This window comes from Pelobates fuscus, chromosome 2 (genome assembly GCF_036172605.1).
Source record: "Pelobates fuscus isolate aPelFus1 chromosome 2, aPelFus1.pri, whole genome shotgun sequence".
Taxonomy (NCBI): Eukaryota; Metazoa; Chordata; class Amphibia; order Anura; family Pelobatidae; genus Pelobates; species Pelobates fuscus.
The window spans coordinates 156,492,167-156,512,741 of record NC_086318.1 but is presented as its reverse complement, the minus strand read 5'-3'; positions in this window follow the sequence as shown (position 1 = coordinate 156,512,741).

Below are 20,575 nucleotides of genomic sequence, written 5' to 3'. Positions count from 1 at the left end.
TCGACTTAATGACTGCAAGGTCACGTGGCTGCAAATCAAGTTCAAATTGTCACCCCTCCACCACCATGTTTGACAGATGGTTTGAGGTGTTTGTGCCGATATGCTGTATTTGGATGTTGCCAAGCGTGGCGCTGTGCATTATGGCTAAACATTTACACTTTGTTCTTGTCGGTCCAAAGGACATTGTTCCCAAAGTCTTGTGGTTTGTTCAGATGCAACGATGCAAACCTTAGCCATGCTGCCATGTTCCTTTTGGAGATAAGTGGATTTCCCCTGGCAAACCCTATAAACAAACCATACTTGTTCAGTCTTTTTCTAATTGTACTGTCATGAACTTTAACATTTAACATGTTAACTGAGGCCTTTAGAGTCTGGGATATAACTCTTGGGTTGTTGTTTTTTCTTTTTTTTTGCAATATCTCTGAGCATTGCACTCTCAGACATTGGACCTTGTCTATTGGCAACTGTATTTTGACTTATCTTTCTCACTGTAGAATGATGGACTTTAAATTGTTTGTAAATGGTATTATAGCCCTTCCCAGTTTGATGGGCAGAAACAATTGCTTCTCTGATGTCTTTCCTCCTTGGCATTGTATTTTTATTATTTTAGTTGCTATTTCTATTCATCTTTATTCATTTTTTGTCCATTAACTTTGCATTTAATGGTTAATTGGTGGGTGTATATAAAGTTTGAACTGTGGCTGTTCCTGCATCTTGAGAAAGTCCCGTGGGCGGGACGAAACGCGTCGATGAGCCACAGCTGTTAAACTCGACACCCTGATCAGCCGTTGCAGGAAGAGGTCGGGTGCAGGAATTTCCGTGAGTATTCACTTGAAGCGTGTTCTGCTGCCGGCTGGTCTTCGTACACCGCGGTCTTTTTTGAAGGCACCGACCGTGGTGCAACACGTTCCCTGCTGGAGTGCCTTCTTTACTTACCGCGGTCTTTTTAGAAGATTCCGACCGCGGTTCAGCATTATTCTCCCTACACGTCGGATCTCGTCCTGCTCCCGAATATTCCTCCGGTTTACACCTCGGTGGGGGCCCCCACCGAGGCTAGGTACTTCTATTGAGCTGTTTCATTTTTATGCTATTAATTTTTTCATGTCTATATTACTGTATGATTTTTTATATTTCTAGATAGCTATATTCTACTATATACCACATATTATATCAATTTTACTAATTGTAGAGTTATCTGGCTATCTTTTTTATTAATCATCTAATAATAAATACATTTATATTGGTATAAACATTTTTGTTTATTTTTTCTGTTTATTTAGGTGCGCACATGCATTTTATTTCGTGAGCCTACACTCAGATCTAGTCGCTTGTATATGTGTGTTGCTGCCCGTTTTATCTATTTTTTTTATTACACCGTGTTTTTTGAGTTGTTATTTCCTTGGCATTGTATAACACACACCTGAATGCTCCAGATCAGTAAACCAGCAAACTGCTAAAACATTGGCTTTTATAGAGGTGGTTACACTTGCTTATGATTAATTAATAAAGGGTATTTGATTATCAGCACACTACAACTTAGCCTCTTAATTCCTATGGAAGCAGTAAGGGTGTACTTAGTTTTTCACACATGGCTTCTCCATTTTGGCTTAATTTGTGTTAATTAAATCATGACACAATGTAATATGTTATGTGTTATTGTTCATCTGAGGTTGTACTAACTAATTTAACTTGAGACCTGTCAAGGAACAGATGATTGTTATTTTGTCCTGATATGTAAAACAGTATTTTAGTTTGGCTTGATCTATTCCTCGTTAACCCTTTAAGTCCGGAGGACGTACTATTACGCCACGCAGAAACCGGCTCTAAACGCCGGCGGGCGTAATAGTACGTCCTCGCTTTTATTGCCGCCCACGTGGCCGGCGGTATTCTCCCGCTGCAGATCGCGGTCGGGGGGGATGCCTGGCCCCCCGGGCAACCCCCCCTGTGGCCGGTGACCGCGATCTGCAGTCTCTGATCGCAGTGACAGGCTGTCACTGCGATCAGTATTCAGCGTGTGTCAGCCGATTTCAAATCGGCTGACACACGTGGCGGCAGCTCTCCCCTTGTGCAGATCGCGGTCGGGGGACTTACCTGGCCCCCCAGGCAGTCCCCCTGGGGTCAGTGACCGCGATCTGCTAAGTCTGATCGCAGTGACAGGCTGTCACTGCGATCTCAAAGCACTCTGATCGCAGTGACAGCCTCTCACTGCGATCAGTGTTACATGTGTCAGCCTAATGGCTGATACATGTAACAGGCGCCATGATCCCCCTGCAGATTGGTAGGGGGGAGTGCTTGTACCACCCAGGCACTCCCCCCCTGTGGTCAATTACCCAATCTGCAGGAGGTGATCACAGTGACAGCCAGTCACTGTGATCACTGTTGGCATGTGTCAGCCAATGACCTCAGGTCACTGGCTGACACATTGTCTCTGCCCCTCTCCTCACCTCACTTCGATCTGAGAGAGAGAGGCAGAGACATCGTTGTTTTACAGCTCCTGTAAAAAGAAGAAAAAGTTTTACTTTCTAAAAGTTTGAATTTTTTTATTTTATTTAACCCTTTCAGTGCTGATCACAGCATATTACTGTGATCAACCTGATTAGGGCATCTAGTACCCTTGTTACTATATTTATTAAATTTTTTGGGGTCAAAAAAAATAATTTCTCATTTTTTTTTACCCTTTGTGTCAGTCGCAGCAACCCAAATCTCCATTACCCTTTCCCCGCTGCCGTGATCACTATACTGTACAGTATATCTGCTGTACAGTACTGTATCAGTGATCACTGTGATCAGAGGGCTCTCTGATCAGACTGACCTTTTTTAGGGTTATTTTTACAGATCAAAAAATAACCCTTTCAGTTTTAAAAACTTTTTTGGGTCAAAAAAATTATTTCTAATTTTTTTTGACCCTTTGTGTCAGTTGCAGCAACCCAAATCTCCATTACCCTTTCCCCCGCTGCCGTGATCACTGTACTGTACAGTATATCTGCTGTATGGTACTATATCAGTGATCACTGTGATCAGAGGGCTCTCTGATCAGACTGACTTTTTTTTTTTAGGGTTATTTTTTTCAAAACTTAAAAATAACCCTTTCAGTACTGATCGCAGCTGCCTATACTGTGATCAGTACATTTATTTTATTTTTGAGGGTGGGTAGTGCGTGTTAGGCAGGTAGTTAATTAATTAGCCCCTTAGTTAGCCCCTTTCACTTAATTAATTTTTCCCCCTAGAATGGCACGTCGCTACTCAGCCGAGGAGGCGTATGCCATTCTGGCAGGCAGTGATAGTGACACTCTGCAAGACAGTGACACTATCACTGCCTCTGACATTGAGCCTCTGAGTGAGACCTCAAGTGATGGTGCCCCACCACCACTCACAAGAGGACGCTCAGAATGCCCAATGCCAGAGGGAGACTGGGTGCCTTCAAACATGATGGCACCAGAAATACCGCCGTTCACTGTTACACCTGGCATCACTGTAACAGTGGACGACTGCGAGCCAATTCGTTTTTTTGAGCTCTTTATGTCTGATGATGTATTTGAGCTCATGGCTCAGCAAACAAATTTGTTTGCTATGCAGTATCTCTCTGCACATCCGGGGTCCCATCATAATCGCAGGAATATGTGGAGACCCACGGATGTCGCAGAGATGAAGCGGTTTTGGGCTTTAACCCTAATGATGGGTATTGTTAAAAAGCCCAGTATCAGGTCCTACTGGAGCAAGCAACGCATCCTGGCTACACCTCTTTTCCCTGAGGTTATGCAGAGGGATCGCTATCTGCGACTGCTGCGATTCCTTCATTTTAATGACAACTCACTGTGTCCCCCTAGAAATGACCCACTGTTTGACAGGCTCTATAAAATTCGGCCCTTTATCCAACTCCTGTCAGACAGATTTTCTGAAAATTATATCCCCGAGAAAGATATTTCAATTGACGAGTCCCTTATGAAATTCAAAGGTCGACTGCTATTTAAGCAATATATTCCATCGAAGCAGTCCCGATATGGCGTTAAATTTTTATAAATTATGCGAATCCTGTACTGGTTACACATGGGCGTTTCGCATTTACCAGGGGAAGGATAGCCATCTTGACCCACCAGGATGCCCTGATTCTGTGGGTACAAGTGGCAAGATTGTTTGGGATCTAATCCTTCCCTTGTTGAATAAGGGATATAGGCTATGGGTTGACAATTATTATACCAGTGTACCGTTATTTAAAAATTTATATTACTTTGAAACCCTAGCCTGTGGCACAGTGAGGAAGAATCACAGGGGTTTCCCCCAAACCCTGGCAAGAGGCAGAAGTAGTAGAGGTTCCTCTTCAGCCCTCCGCCAGGATGAGTTGCTTGCCCTTCGTTTCACAGATAGGAAGGATGTATACATGCTGTCTACAATGCATGACGAAAGTACAGTGCCAGTGTCTGTGAGAGGTAGCACTGAGCGTTTGGAAAAGCCGAAGTGCATTGTAGACTACAGCAAGTTTATGGGGGGAGTAGACTTGGCTGACCAATGCATACAGCCCTATCTAGTGAACCGGAAAAGTAGGACCTGGTACAAGAAAATTGCAATCTACGTGACCCAGATTGCAATTTTCAATGCCTATGTGCTCTATAAAAAAGAGGTCATAGGTAAGCCCTGCCCTTTCCTAGACTTCACTCTTAGCCTTTTGTCTCATTTATTATTTACCCAGCCCCCCAATCCCACTTTGGGATCAGTAGATCTCCAAAGACTTTGTGGCAGACACTTCCCTTCCCGAATTCCTGCCACCGCCCGTAAAATAAATACCCAAAAAAGGTGCCGTGTTTGCTACACGAAAGGAGTCCGAAAGGACTCTAGTTATTATTGCCCAACCTGCCCATCTCAACCCGGCCTCTGCATAGCAGACTGTTTCAAAGTCTACCATACAGAGCTGAACTTCTAAATCACTCTGTATGGGACTTTGGCAGTTTGTTTGCTTGATTTCCCTGGATTACTGACCTCGGCTTGTCCTGACTACGCTTTGTTAGCTGCCTGTACCGACCCATTGGCTTGCTTTACCGACTACTCTTACTTCTGGATTCCCCTGACCTTGGCCTGTCCCTGTTTACGCTAGCCATTCTAAAGTGGCTACACCAAACAACTCAAATTACTACAATTGTAGTATTTGAAATGTGCCTTCACAAAAAAAAAGCAAAAAACTAATCACAGGGTTAATGCTACAGAGTCAAAGATTTATCTGCCTCTCTCTGCCTTCAGATCAAAGTGTATGTGGGGGTACTGTTCTATTCCTGTGGTATAATAAAAACCTTGAAACATTTTACTTGTGTTCTATTCAGAAGACCGTGTTCAATCAAAATACTGAGGGTTTAGTGCACTAACTAATACCAGGATTATGACATTTCTAGTGAAAATCCAATTTATGTGATTAAAAAGACAAAACTAAAAGTAGATATCGCTACATGGGCCCAGCATTTCTGTTAAAATGGCTAGACCAAACATCTCAAGGTCTGCATTTTGTGGCACTCTGGGTTGCCTACTTTTGAAAATGGTATGCCATAACGGTGGAAATGTTATTACCCAGGCTGCCATGCTCTCTGAATAGCCACATAGGCCCAGAAAATCACTTTGCCAAACTTACAAGCTAAAAAGGCATCTAATATATTTTGCCTTGTACTTATTGGAAAAATCTGAAATAATGATACGTGGGGGTACCGTTATATTCAGAAGACAGTGTTCAATCAAAATACTGAGGTTTTAGTGCACTAACTAATACCAGGATTATGACATTTCTAGTGAAAATCCAATTTATGTGATTAAAAAGATAAAACTTAAAAGTAGATTTCGCTACATGGGCCCAGCATTTCTGTTAAAATGGCTAGACCAAACATCTCAAGGTCTGCATTTTGTGGTACTCTGGGTTGCCTACTTTTGAAAATGGTATGCCATAACGGTGGAAATGTTATTACCCAGGCTGCCATGCTCTCTGAATAGCCACATAGGCCCAGAAAATCACTTTGCCAAACTTACAAGCTAAAAGGGCATCTAATATATTTTGCCTTGTACTTATTGGAAAAATCTGAAATAATGATACGTGGGGGTACCGTTATATTCAGAAGACAGTGATCAATCAAAATACTGAGGTTTTAGTGCACTAATACCAGGATTATGACATTTCTAGTGAAAATCCAATTTATGTGATTAAAAAGATAAAACTAAAAGTAGATATCGCTACATGGGCCCAGCATTTCTCTTAAAATGGCTAGACCAAACATCTCAAGGTCTGCATTTTGTGGTACTCTGGGTTGCCTACTTTTGAAAATGGTATGCCATAACGGTGGAAATGTTATTACCCAGGCTGCCATGCTCTCTGAATAGCCACATAGGCCCAGAATATCACTTTGACAAATTTCCAACTTTGAAATCTAATATTTTGTCCCCGTGACTACCCCCCAAAAAACAGAAAATCTGGTACATGGGGGTACTGTTATATTCAGGAGACAATGTTTAAAAAAAATAGTGAGGCTTTGTTGCAATAACTCATACCAGGAATAGGAAATGTCCTGTGAAAAGTGAGTTCATGTGTGGAAAAAAGCACAAATAAATCTATTACCGCTAGATGGGCCCTTCATTTCTGATAAAGTGGTTAGACCAAACATCTTAAAATGCACCATTTGAAATACTCTGGGTTGCCTACTTTTGAAAATGGTATGCCATAATAGTGGAAATGTTATTACCCAGGCTGCCATGCTCTCTCAACTGCGATATAGGCCCAGAAAATCACTTTGCCAAAATTGAAACTTTGAAATGGACATCTAATATATTTGTCCCTGTTACTTCCCCAAAAAACAAAAAATCTGGTACATGGGGGTACTGTTATATTCAGGAGACAATGTTAAAAAAAATAGTGATGCTTTGTTCCAAGAACTCATACCAGGAATAGGAAATGTCCTGTGAAAAGTGAGTTCATGTGTGGAAAAAAGCACAAATAAATCTATTACCGCTAGGTGGGCCCTTCATTTCTGATAAAGTGGTTAGACCAAACATCTTAAAATGCACCATTTGAAATACTCTGGGTTGCCTACTTTTGAAAATGGTATGCCATAATAGTGGAAATGTTATTACCCAGGCTGCCATGCTCTCTCAAAGGCAAGATAGGCCCAGAAAATCGCTTTGACAATTTTCAATGTTGAAAACCAAAAATGGACAGGCGGATATTTGACCGTGTAACTTTCCAAAACCCCATAAAACCTATACATGGGGGGTACCATGGCGCTCGTGAGACATCACTGAACAGAACTAGGAGTGTTTCAGGGCAGTAAACTATATACTAACAATAATATTATCAGTGAAAGTACAGATTTTATGTAAAAAATGCAAAAAAAACAAACAAACGCTAACTTTGGCTAGGGTTTGTGCCCAAGTGGCTACTACAAAAGACTGGGCATACCCCATTTTGAATACCATGGGATGTCTACTTTTTCAAATGGTATGCCATGATGGGGGTAAATTTCATTTTGTGGCCGCCATACGGTCTCAAAGGCGGCCTTGTCACAGCAGACTAATCTGACAAATTTGAATGTGAAAAAGCATATATGGATAAGCCTCATATATGACCCTGTAACTTTCAAAAACCCCATAAAACCTATACATGGGGGGTACCATGGCGCTCGTGAGACATCACTGAACAGAACTAGGGGTGTTTCAGGGCAGTAAACTATATACTAACAATAATATTATCAGTGAAAGTACAGATTTTATGTAAAAAATGCACACAAAAAAACAAACGCTAACTTTGGCTAGGGTTTGTGCCCAAGTGGCTACTACAAAAGACTGGGCATACCCCATTTTGAATACCCTGGGATGTCTACTTTTTCAAATGGTATGCCATGATGGGGGTAAATTTCATTTTGTGGCCGCCATACGGTCTCAAAGGCGGCCTTGTCACAGCAGACTAATCTGACAAATTTGAATGTGAAAAAGCATATATGGATAAGCCTCATATACGACCCTGTAACTTTCAAAAACCCCATAAAACCTATACATGGGGGGTACCATGGCGCTCGTGAGACATCACTGAACAGAACTAGGGGTGTTTCAGGGCAGTAAACTATATACTAACAATAATATTATCAGTGAAAGTACAGATTTTATGTAAAAAATGCAAAAAAAAAAACAAACGCTAACTTTGGCTAGGGTTTGTGCCCAAGTGGCTACTACAAAAGACTGGGCATACCCCATTTTGAATACCCTGGGATGTCTACTTTTTCAAATGGTATGCCATGATGGGGGTAAATTTCATTTTGTGGCCGCCATACGGTCTCAAAGGCGGCCTTGTCACAGCAGACTAATCTGACAAATTTGAATGTGAAAAAGCATATATGGATAAGCCTCATATATGACCCTGTAACTTTCAAAAACCCCATAAAACCTATACATGGGGGGTACCATGGCGCTCGTGAGACATCACTGAACAGAACTAGGGGTGTTTCAGGGCAGTAAACTATATACTAACAATAATATTATCAGTGAAAGTACAGATTTTATGTAAAAAATGCAAAAAAAACAAACAAACGCTAACTTTGGCTAGGGTTTGTGCCCAAGTGGCTACTACAAAAGACTGGGCATACCCCATTTTGAATACCCTGGGATGTCTACTTTTTCAAATGGTATGCCATGATGGGGGTAAATTTCATTTTGTGGCCGCCATACGGTCTCAAAGGCGGCCTTGTCACAGCAGACTAATCTGACAAATTTGAATGTGAAAAAGCATATATGGATAAGCCTCATATACGACCCTGTAACTTTAAAAAAACCCGTAAAACCTATACATGGGGGGTACCATGGCGCTCGTGAGGCATCACTGAACAGAACTAGGGGTGTTTCAGGGCAGTAAACTATATACTAACAATAATATTATCAGTGAAAGTACAGATTTTATGTGAAAAATTTAAAAAAAAAAAAATAACGCTAACTTTGGCTAGGGTTTGTGCCCAAGTGGCTACTACAAAAGGGCATACCCCATTTTGAATACCCTGGGATGTCTACTTTTTCAAATGGTATGCCATGATGGGGGTAATTTTCATTTCTGGGCTGCCATACGGTCTCAAAGGCAACCTAGGCCACTCAAACCAATCTGTCAAATTTCTATGTAGAAAATAAAATAATGGACAAGCCGTATATTTGACCCTATAACGTTCCAAAACCCCAAAAAAACCTATACATGGGGGGTACTGTTTTAATCGTGAGACATTTCTGAATACAAATATTATGTTTTATTGCAGGAAAACCGAACAGTATTCTGACATTAACAGTTAAATTGCCATGCTGAAATTGAAAAATAACAAGATTTCTTTAATTTTTCAAGTTTTTTAGATTTTATTCATATAAAATGGAGTTCCATATGTGAATGTTTGATATGAAATGAAAGCTCTGTTTCTCCTGAACAAAATGATATATAATAAGTGTGGGTGCACTTAGTATGAAAGAGGTAAATTATTGTTGAACAGACATATAGTAAAATCCTGTGGTTTGTTTAAATTTTTTTCTGTTCACAACTTGTACATTTGGCTGCGGTGTTAAGGGGTTAAACCATGTTAATTCCTATTAATGATATTATTATTTCTAGTAGTTTCAATTGTAATACAAATGTTGCCTGTTAACACAGTGTAAAGAAAAAAGAGGACACCATTGGAATTACAAGTATTTTTTTTTTAATGGGAGAGAGAATTATAAAATGTCTTAGAAGTCCAAGGTACCTATGAGTCATAAGTTTGAATAAACTTTATTAGATACTCACACAATACATAAACAAGTGAACAACACAGTAAAATAATATGTATTTATATTTTTATGGTATGATTATGTAATAAAATGTATCCAGACTTGTAAACACGTTCATAGGTAACTTGAACTTTAATGATACATAAAAAAAAAAATAAAACTCTATCGGCTTCAGTTGTCATATTAAATGTTAAGGTATATGACAGTACAATTAGAAAAAGACTGAACAAGTATGGTTTGTTTGGAAGGGGTTGCCAGGGGAAATCCACTTATCTCTAAAAAGAACAAGACAGCATGGCTTAGGTTTGCAATGTCGCATCTGAACAGACCACAATACTTCAGGAACAATGTCCTTTGGATAGACGAGACCAACGTGGGGATGTTTGGCCATTAGTGATGTCCCGAACGGTTCACTGGCGAATAGTTCCTGGTGAACATAGCTTGTTCGCGTTCGCCACGGATGGCGAACATATGCGATGTTCGGTCCTCCCCCTATTCATCATAATTGAGTAAACTTTGACCCTGTACCTCACAGTCAGCAGACACATTCCAGCCAATCAGCAGCAGACCCTCCCTCCCAGACCCTCCCACCTCCTAGACAGCATACAATTTAGATTAATTCTGAAGCTGCATTCTTTTTTATTTATTTATTTATTTATTATTATTTTTTTTTATTTGAGCATGCTAGGCTGAAAGTGCGTATATCATGGCTAGTTGCACTGAGGGTATGAGTATATAGCAGTACATTGTTGTGAAAGATGGCTGTCATGTTTAGGGTGTAGCTTGCACATCATCTGTGTATTTATATCAGCAGCTCCACCACTAGTTATAAATCAAGTGTGAGTCGCCCCATGAGATGAGACTAGTGAATAACATAATACATGAACGGTTAAGGTAAAGGCATGTAAGGAACTATGACAATAAACTCTTTAGGAGGTGAAATAATTACATGTTTAAACGCTTGCTACTTTACGATTAGTTAATGTGCAGAGAGCAGTTCATGTGATCAAAGGCATGGTGTGGAGGATCGGCTATAGTGGGACATGCTTGGCAGGCTGCTGTTTACTGCTTGTGCTCATCCGATCCTTTCTGGGCGCCAGGTGCAGACCCTGGGAGTCCCTGATACCTGGAACAACAAAGGCAAGTCTCTGGCTGAGTGCCGGGTTCGCGGCTTGAGGTGGTGGAAGCTTGTTTTGTCGGGTGGTCGGATCTGTCCCGGTGGTGCTTGTGGTGGCTTAAGGTGGAGGCGAGTGCTTGACGTGGGGCAGGCTCTGCATTTCTGTTTGTGCCTCCGGTCCCGTCTTTGACGCCTTTTGCGTTGGTGGATTTTAATGGGGACTGCTTCACTTAGCTGTGGTGGATCTTGTTGGGGCTGTGGTGGAGCTTGTTGGGGCTTCCTGCTTGTTATTTGCTTCCAAAAATGATTAAAGAGTCTGTCCAGCTTAAACTCAATATCCTGCCATGCTTTGCTGGTACCAGGAGGACACGCGGCTGCCGCCATATTGGCAGAGTCGCAGATGAGAATGTCAGCCTGGGCGGCTGTGCTCTGTGCGTCCATTAGCTCCAGACAGCCTCTCAGGGGTGGACCGGGATAACCCCCACCGGTCCAAGGGGGGGGGGGGGGTAACGGAGCTCCTGCCGGGAAGTAGCTGCTCCTGGGCATCCCAGGATCGGGAGATTGGCCGCCTCTCCCGCCCGGTGAGCACCAGGCCACACTTGCCACGCGGAGATAAGTAAGACTCTGTCGAGTTGCTGACCGCTATTAAGCATGTCGGGTCGGTCAGGTAGGAGCAACATTGCTGGGTCATCCCCTTCTGGGGGGAAATTCGCTTGTTGATAGCTGCTTAAAGTGAGATATTGAGGGAGCTCACACAAAGTGTGTCTTTCCTCCATGACAGCTAGGCCCCGCCCCCCGGAAGCTGCATTCTTAGTGAGAGGAGGGACAGCTGCTGCTGATTTAATAGGGAAATCGATAGCTAGGCTAGTGTATTCAGTGTCCACTACAGTCCTGAAGGACTCATCTGATCCCTGCTATAAGGACAGCACCCCAAAAAGCCCTTTTTAGGGCTAGAACATCAGTCTGCTTTTTTTTTCCCCCTGTGTGATCTAATTGCAGTTGCCTGCCTGCCAGCGTGTGTGTCAGGCTCAAAGCGAATACTGTGCCCACTTGCCCAGTGCCACCACTCATATCTGGTGTCACAATAGCTTGCATTTAAAAAAAAACAAAACTTTTTTGACTGTAATATAATAGCAGTCAGTTTCCTTCACACGTGTGCGTTTCAGGGCCTGCCAGGGCACAGTGTCACACCAGTGCAACTCATATCTGGTGTAACAGTAGTGTACATTAAAAAAAAAACTAGAAATTTGACTGTGAAATAATAGCAGTCAGTTTCCTTCACACGTGTGCGTTTCAGGGCCTGCCAGGGCACAGTGTCACACCAGTGCAACTCATATCTGGTGTAACAGTAGTGTACATTTAAAAAAAAAAAATACAGGGGGCTTGTTGTCACCTTTTGGGGACCCTTGGTGTTGTATGTGGCTGGGTGGAGGAAGAGACCTTCAATGACATCAGTGAGGACAAGGAACGGGACATGGTTAGCTTGGTATCAAACCTTGTGCAAATGGGGAGTTTGCGGTTGTGCAAATGGACTGTTTGCGGTTGTTTGCGGTGCGTAAAACAGGGAGTTTGGTCTGTCACTGTGAAGCGGGCGTAACCCTTACACTACCTGATCGATACAACATCATACCTGATGTTTTAAAGCACGTTATTCCAAACAATTTAGGAATGTTAGGTGACTTATGCCCTTTATGGATTAAAACCAGACTCAACTGTGTAATTTTGCCATGGATCCCCCTCCGGCATGCCACAGTCCAGGTGTTAGTCCCCTTGAAACAACTTTTCCATCACTATTGTGGCCAGAAAGAGTCCCTGTGGGTTTTAAAATTCGCCTGCCTATTGAAGTCTATGGTGGTTCGCCCGGTTCGCCCGTTCGCGAACATTTGTGGAAGTTCGCGTTCGCCATTCGCGAACGGAACATTTTATGTTCGCGACATCACTATTGGCCATAATGCACAGCACCACACTTGGAACATCCAAACACAGCATATCAGCACAAACACCTCATACCAACTGTCATGAAGTCCAGGGAACAGCTAAGTGGAGTGGGCCTTGACTTAGCTAGGAGGCAGGCATATGGATAAGGGGAGTGGATTGTGGAATTTGGGAAGGGGTGGCCTATAGCCACATAAATAGAGGCCATTTTAGGGAGAGCCCCCTTTTAAATTAATTCCCACTTACCTGTTGTTGCTGCAACATGTTGGTGTGGAGTTTTCTCTTTTGTTTTGCAGATGGATTCCATGGATGCAGTCCAAGAGGTAGAGGCCTTCCTTGCCAGTGTCCGTGCGGCTGTAGCGGATCGTGGTGTGTGGAGCGCTTAGGAGCATCGATGGAAGCAGCAGGAGCCCCTGGAACCCAGGCGCAACAGACAGCCCTGCAGACCAGGCCACCGTAAAAGACTGAGCCCAGGCGAGTATCGGGTACCGTTCTGGCGGAGAAGCCCTCCCCTACTGACACTCGTTTCCATGAGAGTGGAGACAACCGGTTGCAGCCTCGTGGTGTTCGGGGACGACAAACATGCCTCGGAGGTCCGCCACAAAGTGAGGTGTGCGGCCAGGATCACGCGATGCCGCAATTTATGGCGGTCGCAAAAACTAACCGAAATACGGCTGCGGGAGGTCCCAAACCAGCTGGGGGTGCTCCTGGGAGAAGAAGATTGATTGGTTGGTTTAAGTCAGGGGGTGAGGGGGGAAAGTAAAAAGTGCTTATCATGTGCTGTTCTATATGTTTCTCTTCTATTCTAGGGCGGGTTGCCTGGATAGTAGGCCATTCCTTCTTCTACTGGGCGGAACAGAAAGCCGCGGTTCAACCCAAGGGCATGCAGCTGGACTTTCCTCATCATTTACTTAAAGTACATTAGTTTGGTTTTTATTGGAGTGACATCTGCTCTGAATTGTTTAGGAAAATAGGGCAGGGCATAGTTCCGGATTGTATTTTAATCCATGCCGGGGGTAATGATGACTTGGGGCTTGTACCCCAAAGGGAATTGATCCGTTCCATGAAGAGGGACGTGGAAAGGGTGAGAGATTTAGCTTCCGTGTAATTATTATTTGTCTAAAATGGTGCCGCATATGCACTGGCGTTTTGCTAGAGTCCCTGCGGCGATTGCTATATGTTGTATTTAGATCAATCAATCATTGGTGGTTTACATTAAGAGATTAGGGGGTGTTGTGATTAGGCACAGAGAATTGGAAGCTATGCTTCCCGGCTATTTGTGGTATGATGGAGGACATCTTTCTGATGTGGGCATGGACTTCTTGAACTTGGGTTTTCAGGAAGGATTGAGACAGGCTCTTTATAGTGGGTAGCTTGAGGTGGTCAAGCTCTGTGCTGTGGCGGGGGATGGATAAGGATAATTGGGGGTAGGTTGGCTTGCTTAGTGGGGGAAGTTCAAGTTCAGGAGCAATGGTAAGGTTTGCCTTGGTTAGGTAGGTTCGAGCTCGTCGGTACTAGAGTAATGGAACATGTGCTGTAAAATGGGTGAATAGAGCTATACATGTGGAACATCAGATGATAGGAATAGAGTCTACACACAATTTTCAAGCAAGATGACCTATATCTTGTCAGATACCTGAAATAAGATATTTGTTTTTCTGCTTTCGTGCTAGTTTACTTATTGGATGTAGTTTCAATCCAAGCCCACACAGAACTCTGTAATGCCAAGATGCAACTGGCATGATTCTGGGAAGATTCCCGATCTCTGCAAACTGGTGTTTATGTCTCTGATTCACACATGTTATTTGCAGAAAGTGAATGCTACTTCTCTATAACTACTATGACACCAGTTTTATATAGGTTGCAGAATCCATTGCTTGTCCTTAATGTTAAATTACTTAATGAAGTTATAATAATAACAATACAATAGAAATTGGAATAAAGTAAGTTAATGATGTTTGAAGACACAATTTGTTTTACAAAGTATATAAAAATTAAAAGGATCAGTGTTTTGTTTTTTTGTTTTTTTTAATCTGTTGGTAAATAGTATGTTTCTGTAACCAACATAAACTTCGAAAGATTAATTAACTAATTAAAGTCACAAAAATGTGAAAATGCCAGGTAGCAAATCAAACACGTTTAAATATAACCAGACAGTGGATGTACTAATTATGAATGCACTGAGCACCTCTATTCACCATTACTGCTTTCTTATTCCAGGTTTCATATTGGTGCCTTTTTTTCATATGAAATGTGTTTATTAACACTAACCAATAAACTCCAGGTTGTTGCTAACTCATCCTTTTTCTAATGGATTGCATAGTTAAATAATACATTTAAAATGATAAATTCATACCAAAAGCTATTCCTAGGGTTAAACAAAACCTGCATGGTCCTTATCTGTATACACTTGGGATCCACTCAGTGCTATTTTATGTTAATTCTATCTTTAAAGAACCACTGAAGTCACCCATACCACATCATCTCAAACAAGTGGCCTGAGTTTAGTGGTCCTGTAATTTTAGTCCTGCAATGTAAAACATTCCAAGTTTTTAAAAACGGCAACGTTAAACATTCTAGTGGCTGTCCATGTGAAACTGAAACTTGGTCATGTGGTCAAATGCAGCTCATAGGAAAGCACGGAAAGTGGTTGTTGCATTGTCATCAGTCCCCAGTGGTCCTCCAAGAGGAGCATTGGATTGGAATTAGTAGGTAAGAAGAAAAATTTTTTTTTTTAGCTTTTTACTACAAATGGAGAGGGTGGGGCTATAAGTAATCAGACTTTAGGACACTATAGCGTTAGGAATAGAGTTTTGTATTCCTAATGATTTAATGTTCCTTTTACATCTTCAACGTGTGTAATCATTTCTATTAATAGTGTTTAGTAGATATACAACACAGGCCAGAATTCACCACAAGTCTTCCAAGACAGTGTCCCATGGGCTTCCAGTCCAGTCTGACAAGCGGCAAAGCTTTACAACAGAAAAAGCAAACAGTCCAGTGCGTCTCATAAAGGGAATTTATCAATTATAAGAAGTGCTGAACCATTTGCTTTTTCTATATGAAAAATGTTGTCTTATGCTTCAGTTTATTTAAGATTATATTTTAATGTAATATTTTCTTCCTTTTTTCCTTTTCCCTACGGATACATCACATGTGACAAACATGACTAATTTGTAGTTTACAATCTCATCTACATGTCTCTATATTTTGTGCCATTTGTACTATACTGAAAGCTGATTTAAAAAAAAAAAAAAAACACATTTGTAAAAAAATTATTTGTAAAAAAAAAAAAAAAATCATAAATGCAAGAAATAATAAACAAACAACATAAACACACATCTGAAATTCGGCATTTGATGGTGCTTCTGCAGTGAGCTCGCCACAAACTCCTGGTGCTGCTGAGGGAGTTGCAGTTCAATTGTCTGTGTTTGATAGCTGAACTTTAACCCCCGAGATTGCCGGAACACTATGTACAGCAGTATTTATGGAGAGAAAAGAGAAGCACTGTAGACTTAGGAGGAAGTCCTTTGCTTATAAAGCAAAAACTATAATTATTTAGAAGAAGAGATAAAGAAGATTAATTAAAAAAATTTATATCAAACACATTCTAACTGTAATCTAACTCTGTTGCCTTTGATTAATTACAATGTAACCGACAAAATCAATAATGACTGTTAGTGACTTAATTTATTGTTTCTACTCCTTTGTTGCCAAGATTTTTGTTCTACACTGCAAGGTGAAACTTAGCTATAGGTAGAGGTTTTGTCCAGCAGTGGGCTTAATGCCTGTATCTAGAGCTTTCAAAGTGTGGATGGATAACTTGGACAAAGTATCCAGTGGTGTCAAAAGAGACTTTCTTCTAGATGCTTTGATAGAATTTGGGCTAGGAGCAAACTTAATTTCAGAAGCCCTTTAGATTTAAAAATCCTTCATTAACTATTGTGCTTAAGGATGCATGCAGAAGAGCACCGTTATTTCATTCACGGGAAGCAGATTTTACCTCCAGAGAGTATTCATTTTTTCCAATCCAGAATAATCTTCTTGCAAAGTATTCGATAATAGCATTAAAAAGTGTGTCAGAAGCCTTTTTTTTTAAAAAAACAAGTAATGTCTTGATCAGACAGAACAGATCTACTCTAATATTATAGAATCAATTTTAAATAATTGTAATACGCTATTAATTTTAAATAATTGTAATACTCGATACCTGGAAGGACATGGGTTTCAATCCAACAACAAGACAACCTTCTATATTAACCCCTTAAAGGGGCAATATAATATCAGGAATTCCTGATGTGTATTCCTTAAATAATAGTTCTAAAACCACCTTCCCTTACCTTGGGTTAGAAAAGTGAATTACTCACCTTTTCCAGCCCTTCATGAGGCTCCTTGCATCTAGCCCCACTTTTGATCTACCTCCTTGGCTGACATAATTAGATTTAATTATTTCAGCCAATCCAATGCTTTCCCATAGAAAAGCATTGAGAGGCTATTGTGCGGCAAAACGTTGCATTGCGCCAACCAGCATCTCCTTATAAAGATGCACTGATTCAATACAACTCTATGGAATATGCCTCAATTTCCTCTGAAAATGCGGTGTTTATATTAAAAAGCCTGCAGGAACAGGCTATACTCACCAAAACAACTACAATATACTGTAGTTGTTCTGGTGACTATAATGTCCCTTTAGGGAAAGAGGCAATTTTCCACGTTCTGAACCATAACAAAACCTAGAATTTACCTCTTTCATATCAACTGCACCCACAATTATTACAGATAATTTTGTTCAGGAGAAACTGGGCTTTCATTTCACATCAAACATTTATATATGAGAGAAATTAAACAAAAAATGATTTTCCAAGTTCTGCATGACATTTTAACTACTAATGGAATAATACTGTTAGCTTTTACTGCAATAAAATACACATGTTAATGTTCAGGTTTTATGGGATTTTTGAAATTTACAGGGTCGATTGTAGGGCTTTCCCCCTTTTTAGTTTTTACACCTAGATTTACACTTGTTCTTGTCTAGCTTCTTTTCTTTGGTGTCCCCATAAATTGGACACCTGAGAACAAGAGAGACAGGTCTAGGGGAGTGTATTGTGCCTGCATTTTGTGTTGTCGCATATTTGGTGGTAGGCTACGTGTTTGTCTGTAAGCGGCTTATACTATTGTGTGAGCTAGGGATAATGCTTGTAGTGATGCATGTCTGTGAGGACTTGTGTGTGGAGGGACACTAATTGTTTTTATTGTGTGAGAGAAGGCTGCAAGTGATATTGCAAATTTGTAGGGATGCTGCTTGTGGTGTTGCATGTTTGTATGGATGCTGCATATGTTTTGGGAAACACTGCTTGTGGAATTGAGATGTAGGGGAGGCTGCTTGTGGGGTGTAGTGTTTGTAATGTAGGGTACATGGAGAAGACTGTGTTTGGAAGGACTGTGTTTGAGGCTATTGGGAGTCAGACCCTATCCTGTCACACACTCACAAACACTACAACTCCAGCCAGCCGACAGGACACCAGGGAAGCCACCCTCTTGCACCCAAAAGGTAGGAAACAGGAGGGTGGTTAAAATGTGTAAAGTTTGCATACATGTCTGTATGTATGTCTGTGTGTTGGTATGTGTGTCTATGTGTGTATCTATCCATGTGTCTCTATGTGTGTCAGCATGTCTGTGAATCTGTGTGTCCGTATGTGTGCCAGTGTGTCTGTATGTGTGTCTGGTTACCTCTACCACTTCAGCTGGAACACTACACACAAGTAAGCCACTGCTTTCAAATGGCAACAGTACATTAAAAACACACAACACAACACTACACACAAATACACCCCCTACATTCACACAGATACTCCATACAAAAATATAAAAACACTGCAAGGATGGGCAAATGGAAGATCCCAAGCTGGAAAAACATGGTGGAAGTTGCACAAAAGATGGAGAGCTACCTTTCTTTCCATCTTTGCGATAGGGCACCCCAAATTAATTCTTGTTGTGTAGAGGAAAATAGGGGCTATTTTGCAGATGGTGATGGGCGCTGTAGTGTGATTGATAGGGACTGTAGTGTATATGGATATATGTGTAATAGAAGCTGTGTTGTATGGTGAATAGGAGTTGTAGTGTAGGAAGGGTTAGGTATGAAGTGTAGAAGGGGGTAGGGGCTACAGCATAGGGTTGATTAGACACTGTAGTGTAGAGAGGGCTAGGGGCTGTAATATAGAGGGGAACAGATGGATACTGTAGAGCAGGGCGGGGGCGGTAGTATAGGGTGGTTTAGAGGTAGTAGTGTAGAGAGGGATAGGGACTGTAGTGTAGACAATATCCTAAAAACTGATAGCATGTAGACTACTTCATTTTAATGATAGATAGTGATGTCCCGAACAGTTCGCCAGGAACCGTTCGCCGGCGAACATAGCGTGTTCGCAGCCGCGAACACGTGCGATGTTCGGTCCGCCCCCTATTCGTCATGGAGGTGGGAGGGTCTGGGAGGGAGGGTCTGCTGCTGATTGGCTGGAATGTGTCTGCTGACTTTGAGGTACAGGGTCAAAGTTTACTCAATGATGACGAATAGGGGGCGGACCGAACATCGCCCGGAACAACGCTACACATGACTCTTCCAAACTTAGTCCTTTTTCTGTTGTATATGGTCTCCACCCTACTATATTACCTTCTGTGTTCTCTGATACCGATATTCCCACTCTGGATGAGCATCTAACCTCTATGAGGAAAACATGGGATCTGGTTCATTCTTCCTTAGTCGGCGCTGAGTCCTGTTGTAAGCAGCATGCTGATAAGAGACGTAGTGCTGCACCTTCTTATCAAGTAGGGTTTGGCTGTCCACTAGACACATTAGACTTAGGGTATCCTCTATGAATGTCGCTCCTAGATACATTGGTCCTTTCCGTGTTTCACATAGGATCAATCCGGTGTCTTATGTGCTTGACCTCCCTGCCAACTTTCGAATACCCCGTACTTTTCATGTTTCTTTATTAAAACCACTTATCTGCAATAGATACACTACTCCTTCCGCGCCTCCTCTCCCTTGGTGGTTGTGGGACAGGAGGAATATGAAGTCCGTTATGTTTTGGACTCTAGGTTCTTACGTGGCTCTTTGCAGTATTTTGGTGGATTGAAAGGGTTATGGTCCTGAGGAACGCTCATGGGTTCCTGCTGGACGCTGATAAGCCTGGTCCTGCCCGCCCGGTGGGTGGTCTTTGTGTGGGGGGTACTGTCATGGTGCTTGATCGGTATGGTCACACTATTACAGTGCCCGATTGGCACCACAGTGTGGTCGCGCCTGCTTGGACAATTTTTTGGACAATTTTTTTTGTCAAGACTAAAGCGTGCATATACTTCCTTTGTATGGGCTTCTAGCACCCAAAACCTTACCATACCTTATCTCTACTAAGGATGTGGGGGACGGGGCGGGTTGGGATTGCCGAACATATTTCATGATTATTTAGCCATTTTATTTTTTTTATTTATTGAATGGACAAGAGTTGACCATTGCAAATTGTGGCATTGTTTGGAACAGGGTTTTGTTCTAGTGCAGCTCTTCCCCTGAGTAAGCAGACTTGTTCCATATCTACACTTTGCTCACAATTTCACCCAATTATATGGCTCATTATTAACTTTGGAGGACATTTAGGGACCTTTTGAGTATCTTCCCAGGTGTTTCCCCACTGTTTGTGATCACCCACAATCATTTATTACCTATTGGCATGAACCATTCTTGAAGTGCCTTCTAAAGCTGTCCACTTTGGGTAT